The sequence below is a fragment of the Pteropus medius genome, unplaced genomic scaffold (genome assembly GCF_902729225.1).
Source record: "Pteropus medius unplaced genomic scaffold, Ma_sr-lr_union100, whole genome shotgun sequence".
NCBI classification, from domain to species: Eukaryota; Metazoa; Chordata; class Mammalia; order Chiroptera; family Pteropodidae; genus Pteropus; species Pteropus medius.
The window spans coordinates 13,037,147-13,046,030 of NW_024340696.1; the positions used below are offsets into that span (position 1 = coordinate 13,037,147).

General features: G+C 36.8%; 1 long non-coding RNA gene across 2 annotated transcripts in view; it reads left to right on the forward strand.

Annotated features, from left to right (window-relative positions):
• LOC120606144 (uncharacterized) overlaps window positions 1–8,066 on the forward strand; it is a 72,952-nt gene extending 64,886 nt beyond the window's left edge. Inside the window, exons 2-4 of one of the 2 annotated variants that reach the window (XR_005653836.1) lie at window positions 4,530–4,645; window positions 5,559–5,604; window positions 7,617–8,066. This is a non-coding gene — a long non-coding RNA (uncharacterized LOC120606144). Of the gene's footprint in view, window positions 1–4,529; window positions 4,646–5,558; window positions 5,673–7,616 lie in introns of those variants that run through there. The other variant, XR_005653835.1, reaches the window with a different exon arrangement.
• The last annotated feature ends 818 nt before the right edge of the window (window positions 8,067–8,884 follow it).

Consider the following 8,884-nt stretch of genomic DNA (forward strand, 5'->3'; position numbering starts at 1 on the left):
AACCAAGGCACCTTAGAGTTTAGCCCATAGATTTCAGTTTTACGATTTGTAAAATGAGGAGTTCGAATGAGAGAATTTAGAGTTTTAAAATTGCATACTCAGAATTCAAAGACATTTCATCTCAGGAAGTTAGGTTTCATAGCGCAGGCCAGCCTCTATCTATCATCAGTGGTTGCTTAGAAAGTTGTCTTGAGAAGTGCAGTAGGCTGAATAATGGCCCCCCAAAGATATTTATGACCGAATCCCTGGAACATGATAATGTTATATGATGAAAGGGACTTTGCATGTGTGATTACATTAAAAATCCTCAGATGGGGAGATAGGGAGAATTACCTGGGTGAGCACCAAATGTAATGTATTCTTATAAGAGAAAAGCAGATGTGACTACAGTTAAGAAGAAAGGTATGTGACTACACTGCTGGCTTTGAAGGTGGAGAAAGGGGCCTTAAGCTATGATGATGTGCAAGGAATGCAGCTCTAAAACTTCAAAAAGGCCAGGAAACGGATTCTCTTCTGAAGCTTTAGAAGGAATATATGGCTGGCCAACATTTTGATTTTAGACATCTGACCAGAACTATAAGAGAATAAATCCGTATTGTTTTAAGCCATTACATTTGTGGTAGTTTGTGACCGTGGCATAGGGAAATAATCCAGAAGGGCGATGAAGTCGTGTTGACCTCAGCAGGAATGTGGACCAAGCTATGTATGAGATAGACCAGTCTGAATGTAAGTGAGCGCTGGTGATTGCTTTACTGTCCCCTTGCTGCAGTTTCTGGCTTAGAAGGCTGTAAATCTGAATATTTAATACTAGCTTTGTAATAAACTGGTATTTTCTGTGTTTATGTGAATATTGCCCTCTTATGTGGAGCCTCGGGTACGTGCTGATAGCTTGCTCTTCAGCTCTCCTCATAAGTTATAGTTACAGACAATAGCAGCCTTGGGGTGTCCACATTCAACATTTATCTCATTTAGTTGGTGTTTATTACAGCAGCTTCTAAACAGTGATATGTATCAGGGTAATTTAAGAAGTTTATAAAAGTGCATGCCTGGATGTCAACTCGATGTACCCAACTAGAATTTCCTTAAGTGTTTATTCTTATATTCCTCCACAGAGATTATAAAATATGCAAGAAGTTGAAAACATGGAGTTACTGCCATGGGCTGATGTAATTTGAAACACTCTCAAAATATTGCTTCTTTTACAATACATTTGACACACTTGTGGTTCTATCTCTGTCATGATATGCATGTTCCCGTGATGGTAAATATAGGTAAAGCCATTTACCTATAGAAATTTTCTTTTAAAGTTCATTAAATAATGCTAAATATGAGATTCATTATCAAAATGCTGACTATTTCAGGAAATTGCCTGGGTAATTTCTTAAGCAGGCTGCCTTAGGCAGGATGGCATCTTATCAAATTTGATGTAATCTCTTTGCTGACTGGAGAGACAGAAAATATCACTGTTTTACTCCAATTCACATAAACATTAAATCATATATCGTTTGTAGGACAAAAGTATTTGAATGCGGGCAATTCCATGTACTTTAACCCATTAAATGAATTCATTAATGAATAAACTCAAATCAAACAAGCTAAATTACATGAATTTGTTTCATTCTGTATGTTGAGTTTGTACATGTTTATTGAATGTGTGAATGTTACTATCTTGTATGAATGAATAACAATTAAAATCATGATTTTTTTTGTGTGTATTTAAAATCCTATACCATGATGTGTACTATAAATGAGTTTATTGTACATACTGTTAGGGTTGGGTTAAGTGTAAGTGTAGAATAATTGAAGTATTATTGGAACTAGAGTAAAAAGTGTTGGGTCGGAGGCCAGAACTGCAACTTGCTTTAATTTCCTTATATGTAAAATAATACTGACCGCCTAGAATTGCCGTGAGGCTCAAACAAGTTAAAGTATATGTAAGTACTTGTAAATCATGAAATACTGTAAGATGTCATGGTGTATATGAAATAAATACATGCTGAGGATTCACCATCTGTGCAGGAACAGACTAAAGTTGTTTCTAGGATTATTTGTTAATTTTTTAAATTGACAAACAGACCATGCATTGAGAAAGGTTTACTCCTTCCTAAAGAGTAGATAACTAGCAAGTATGAGTGATTCGTGTGAAGAAAGTCTATTAATAAACTCAATAGTAAGGTTAAAATAATTAGCCCAACAATGACATTTCAAAGAGAATTGTTGCTTTTTACTTTAAAGGGTGACTTAAAATCTTCACTCCTTACATTTGCCCAAATTTCTTTGTATGAAGGAGTATAAAATTTATTTCATTCACATATTCTCATCTTAATGTTTTCTTGCTTTTGTTGTTTCTAAATGAGCTAATGAATCAGATGATATCAGGAGGTAAAACACACACTGATGTTACAGCTTCTATATCAAAGATATTACAAACATTACATCTCCACTGCACAAATACTATTACTTTATTTGTGTTACACTTTGAGTATTTTAATGTCATTAAAAGTTATTTCATGAGTGTAATTAGTGAGATAGAAAGCGATAAACTATCATATTTTTACTTCATTTACTTGTTTTATTTTATTCATTAGCATTTCTTTAAGAGAGGAACAGGCATATGAATAGATCTTTTCAATATATGTGGACGTTGTGTACAAATAGAACAGTCCAGAGAACTATAAGAATGCTTTGAGAGAGTACCAAAGCAGTGGGATGGATTTTGAGGCTTCTTAGGGAAAAGGGCATTTAAGCAGAGCCTTGAATAATGAATTAATTTACTCATGGAAGAGTGAAGGGTATGGGTCTGTGAGTGCTGGAATGGTGGATGGGAGGGTAACAAAAAGTTGTGCAAGGAAGAGGAAAACAGCATGGACAAAGGTGAAAAGGTATGAAGCACCATAGGATGTGCCATTGGAATTATAATCAGTTCAGTATTCCTAGGAGAGAAAATGGTAAGAGGAGGAATGCAATAACCCTTTCCAATAATCCTGTGGCCATGATTCCTTCCAAGTAGAGGAACTTCTATTAGTGTAACACACTTATCATCCTACCATCCTTCTTGGGGCGTGTAGGGGTGATTTATTTAGGTTTGGAAGGAGAAACTAGAAATGTATATCCTTGCTCTTTTCTCTCTATTCTCCGTTGGGAGCCAGGTCGACTGCAGAGCATTATCTGTTCTCCGTTTTTCTCCATATCTTATTTACAGGGACAGATTTTGTCCTCAAGTCAAGGGTGGGATTTAGTGGTGGGGAAGTTGGATGCAGTTTTATGGGGGGTTAATTAAATTTATGATTATTAGAATGTGTATTAGGGCATCAATTTTGAGAAATAATTAAGGAGAAGAATTTTGGGGAGGGAAATACATACTGTAGAGGTTTTGAGTGGGGCCAAATCCTCTAGATTTAGGCCTTGAACTTTATTGTTTGAGGTCTTGGTTTTTGTGGAAACTTACATTAGTCTGCAAGACTTGTTTTTACAGTTGGGCAGTTGGCTTTTAATTCTTGCAGGCTTGGAAAGAGACTTTGATTTTTGTTCTAAGGGGTTTTGACTTTGATGGCAAATCAGACAGAAACTTAATGGAAGCTTTGTCCACAAGCAAATGACTCTTTGTATAGGAGCAATAGTACACATGCCAAGTCAGAATTTAACAAATGGAAGCTCCCAGCAATTATGAGAAGTAACTTATACTTCACAGAGAGTATGAGGCACCTTAAGCTTCAGGAAAGTTTTAGGGCCACTCAAGTCTCAGCAAAGACAGAAGTCTCAGAGACATTTAGCAGATTCCAGCCATGCCAACTCAGGAAAATGTAGCCCTCTGGGACAAAAATCTCCATTTTCCATGAGGATACCCAAAGGGGCCGTGGTTGTTTTTGTGAGGCGCAGCCTCAGGGAGGAGAGAATAAGTCTGCCTCAATAGGCCTATGACGTCCTATGGAGAGTAGCACTCCCTAAAGAGGCAAATTAGTTGAGTTTGAGTTAAGAGAATAAGTCTGGAAAATCACTTTTCTTCCATTTAGTCTATTCCTGAGGAATTGGAATGACTTTATGCAATCGTGAGTTTGGAAAGAGATGACAGATAAATGTGGATGCCCTCTCTCTCTCTTTTCTTGGGAGCAATTATATTTTTCACTTCATAATGGAAATAGTCCTGCCTGGTCCAGGGTTGCCAGAAAGTCTGACTAATTCCAGTCTTTACTATGAATAATTCCTCTGTCTAAATAAAAGTCACATGCCCTAGTCTAATTGTTATTGGTAATAAGATTTTTTTTGCCCACAAATGGTGATTCCTTTTTCTGAAATGTCATGCGGTTCAGAACCCAGGTTGAGAAGCAGCATACTATCTATGGTTCTTCTCTAAGACCTCCCCAAACCTGGATGAACCAGGTCATGGAGGTCTTGCCTATATTTTGTTTATTAAATGCCTCTTTTCTGATTTGAAAAACTTTTAATGGCAATTGATATCATACAAAGGAACTGTTTTCCAGAGATGCTTTATCTTATGTTCTCAAAAAATTTCCCCTTTTTTTTCCCAGAACCCTTGATACTATGCAACTGGCTGATAAATGATAACTTTATTTTTCTCTTCAAAATCATCAGGGATGCTGATTTCCCGCTGAAGAAGTCATAAGCCTTGCCCAAGCATCACTTGGTAAGAAGTATTGCTTAGCTGAGCAATTCACACTGGGCACAATACCAAATCCATAAAAAGTACTCAATACATTGTAGTAGTTGTGGTAGTTGTATTTATTTTAATAACTAAATCCCCTTCTCCTAGATGGAGACTTTGTCACTTCAGCTAAATACCTGTCACTCTGACCTAATTCATCACCGCTGTACTATAGGTTGAGTACAATGAATTTATTAAATGTACCTTATTAAATGTGTGTCGAGACCCGACTTTAAGGATTAGGATGTATTACAGACTTATTAAAACAAAATTGATGTATCTAACTGTGGACCAGAATAAGAGCTAACTCATTTATCACTATCTCTAATTTTTATGAGTTTATAGACTTTTTAAAGAGTTAAAATCTTAAATTAAAAGCAAAAGTCTAAAATTAATCTAAATATACACTTGATTTTTATTATAGTTTTTGTTCTAGAATGTTCTTTAAAAAAGATAGTTCATTAAAAATTGCTTATAAAATAGGATAGTGATAAAATACGGATGTAAGATAACAGAACAATAATTCAATGGACTTTTTGTACTTACCACCCTGTTTATAAAATAGAACTTTACTATTACCTTTAAAATCTGAATGAGTCTCTATATTTTATGTATAATTTTTGCCTTTTATTAAAATCTTCTTATGTGATTATTCTTAAATTAACAAAACATCTATCCTTTACTGATTAGCATAGCCAACTCTGTCAAAGTTTGAGTGTTTCTTCATGTGTGAGATGGGTGCTCTGACTCTCTGATGTGTGCCATTGGTCAATTTGTCTTTATTTTCACAGTTTTAGTTATTATAGCTTTGGAAACTTTGCACAAATTCTTGATATTTTAATAGTTTTTAATTTATTTTTTGTTGGTTTTTTTTTTTTTCTCTGCATCATGGTAGCATGCCTCAATTTTGCCTTTCATTTCACCGAATGTATTTTCTAAAGGTCAGTTCTGCTTTATTTAGCATCCAATACATGCTTTATTCAGCTATCAGCTATTGCAGTTTTAGTTTTCTTTATTTTTTAAGTTTCACTTTGTCTTCTTATCTTATAATTTCCTTGTAAGAACAAATGTACCTTCCATGGCGTGTAAACACAGATATCAACTAAGAAAAATAAAGAGTGGTTTTAATACAAAAAAAATGAAAACATCACTCCTCCCAAATAAACAAACATATGGATGTATTCTATTTAGGATGCCCTGCCAAACATCTGCTAATATTATGTTCTGATTCAAGTCATAAATCTTTATTAGTGATGTGTATTCCTAATTAAGGAGTCATTTGAGTGATATATCACGTAGGCTGTAAAAAATCACCCCAAAACTTAGAGGCTTAAGACAATGACCTTTATTACTCTTGCTGTGGGACAAGTCAGAAAGTCGAGCTGGGCTTAGTAGAATGACTGTCTTGCTTGCCTGACCTCACTCATTAGATTGCAGTCCTTGCCAAGTCAGCTAGGGGCTGCCTGATCTAGCACAGTCTCACATGGGCAGCTCACCTCTGCTGCACGTGGCCTCTCATCACCCACAGGCTAGTTTGGGCTTCATCATGTGGCATCAGAGCAGGTTTCTAGGAGAAGGTGGAAGTGTGCAAAGACTCTTGAGTCTTAAGCTTGGAACTGGCACAGCATTGCTTCCACTGCATCCTGTGGGTTAAAGCAAGTCACGAGGCCAGCCACATTCAAGGGCAGAGAAAGGAGACTCTTTTTCTTCGTGGCAGGAAGGCAAATTCACATTACAAAGGGCAGGTTACAGAGAAGAGTTCAGGATTTTGGCCATTTTTTTTTGTCTTCTATCACAGGCAGTGTTCTGTTTCTTGAGTACTGAGGTACATTTTGAACAGGTTTCGTGTTGCCGTTTATTTCTCTATGTTTAGTATCTAGGCAAAGCTGTTGGGCGTATTGTAAGAGTATTTAAATTGTCCTTCTCCCTCTCACAGCCTAACTGAACCTAAATTTCTTTACAATACTCTCTCCTTGAGAAGCCTGGTTTTCTTTTGTGGTGAGTTTTTTTCTTATGTTTTTACTAATATTTTGCTAAGAAGTTGAGAAAGCCTGCATTAAGGATTGCTAGCCTTTTTAAACTGATGAATTTAGCTTGATAGTAAGTTTGCTATTTCTTATTCCACATTAGAAGGTTATAGGTTATACTCTCTTGCTCTCACAGTGCCTATCACAATACAGTGTTTTGGCTACTGTTTACTGGAACTTAATTTCCTGACAAGTTACCTGACAAGCAAAACCAAGATTTCTTGAGTTCAATTTCTTACAAGATAATTCATTTTTGTCCCATGCTCTTTGCTACCTGCACTGAGGCCTGCTATTGTTTCTGCGCAGGCGATATTTGAATTGGTTCTTGTTTACCCTTCTGAACCTACATCAATCAGGCTGTCACCATAGACATCCACATTTACATAACTAATGGCAATTCTGCTTGGTGTCATTTCAGTTTGTGCTATGACTAGAGATCTCATTTATATACTGGTGACCTTCCAAATTTCACTTCTGTTAATTTGACTGTAGGTCCTTCAAGTTCAAACTGAAAGGTTCCTGCCTATTCAGAGACATGCTCTCAGTATGCTTGTCCATGCCACTTTCTACAATCTGATTATTTTTTTGTTTGTTTTTATTCATTATCTTAGTTGTTCATTTACTATCTTATTGATTTAACACTTTTTGCTCTGATATTTGAGCATCCTTGTGGCCTCACTCCTTTTTGCCATGGAAAGTATGGAACCCCATGCTGTTTGTATCAGATTATTCTGCTCTGTTTCCCAAAAGAGAGCTAGTGCCCACACTGAGCCACTGAATTGTTTGCTTTGATGGAACCGATTAATCATTCAAGGTAAACTTCCATTCCTTTTAGTGAAATGAATAGATTTAGCCTATTTTTTAAAAAGCGAATACTTGAATTGCTGGTTATTTGGATTGATCGAGTAATCTGTTTTTTGGTTTAGGACTGAAAAATCTCTGGTTTCCTGTTTTATCAATATTAATCAGAAAAGCCTGGATTGCAGTCATTCTGAGGAACTAGGTGGGTTTTATTTACTGTTTTGAAGTTCATTGTTTTATCTAATTAGCACTGTGATACCCTCATGAAATGCACCTGCCGTTTAAGCACAGGGTATTAAACTAGAACTCAAGCGTCAGGCTCCTGATTCTGTCACTAAATACCTGGATGTCAAGTCTCCAGTTCTTCATCTGTCAACCGTAAGTAACATCCACTCATAGAGCCACAAGGAATTTAACATAGGTGAAGCACCCAGAACTGTGTCTGGTAGAGAGAACTCAGTAAATTCTAGCTACCTTTCCTCTTTTCATCCTCTAAGTGGTGTAAAATATATCAAAACTCATGAGAAAAAATGTCCATTTTGACCTCACTAAGAACTATATCTCTCTAGGATACCTCTGAACCCCCTTGGCCTTCCTGGCTTTGCTCCAAGCTGTTAAGTTTCACTCTTCTGGCCCATTTTGAATTTGCTTTTGGTGGCAGAAACACTGCATAACCCCCTGCAGTTTGGAAAATATGAGCAGTAGAGTTTGTTGTATCAAGGGCATTGAAAGGTGAAAACAACTGTCAGTCCTATAGGTGGCGGGCTCAGGGCTTTGCTATGGGGACTGCATGCAGCCTTTCTGCCTCATATCTGTGAAAGGAGTGTTTTCACTCCTGTTAATAAAATTGATAAACTCAAGATCACTCAGACAAGGCTACTCCCAGCATCCTTAAGTGCAAGAAAATTATGATTTCTTGGGGAAGGTACCAGGAAAAGTAATAAAGGAATAGACAGAAGGTAAAAATCTCCAGTTTTGATGGAATTATTATAGCCTGAATTTGCTGGCAAGCATGCCTCATTAGAAGGAGCATGGGGTGGTAGAAATAACACAAAACCAAACATTTATAGAAAAATAGACTGTGCAAGTAACCACTTGGTGCACTTGAACAAGCTGCTTTCCTTCTTCGAGACTGAGTTTCTGTATCTGTAAAATCAGGGTGCTGATTTATGATCTTTAAATTCTTACTGCTCTGACATTCTTTGTTTCCATTCCAAAGCATAAGAATGCATTTGTGTTACCCAGGAGGTATCTCAGGAAAGGCTTGAGAACAATTGTGGAACCCATTCAGCATCACTGTTGGCAGAAATTGCGATGAGTATGATTTAGCACGCTTCCCAGAGCTGCTGCAGAAAATGTTGAGCCAAATTCCTGGGGCCACTGAACCACTGCC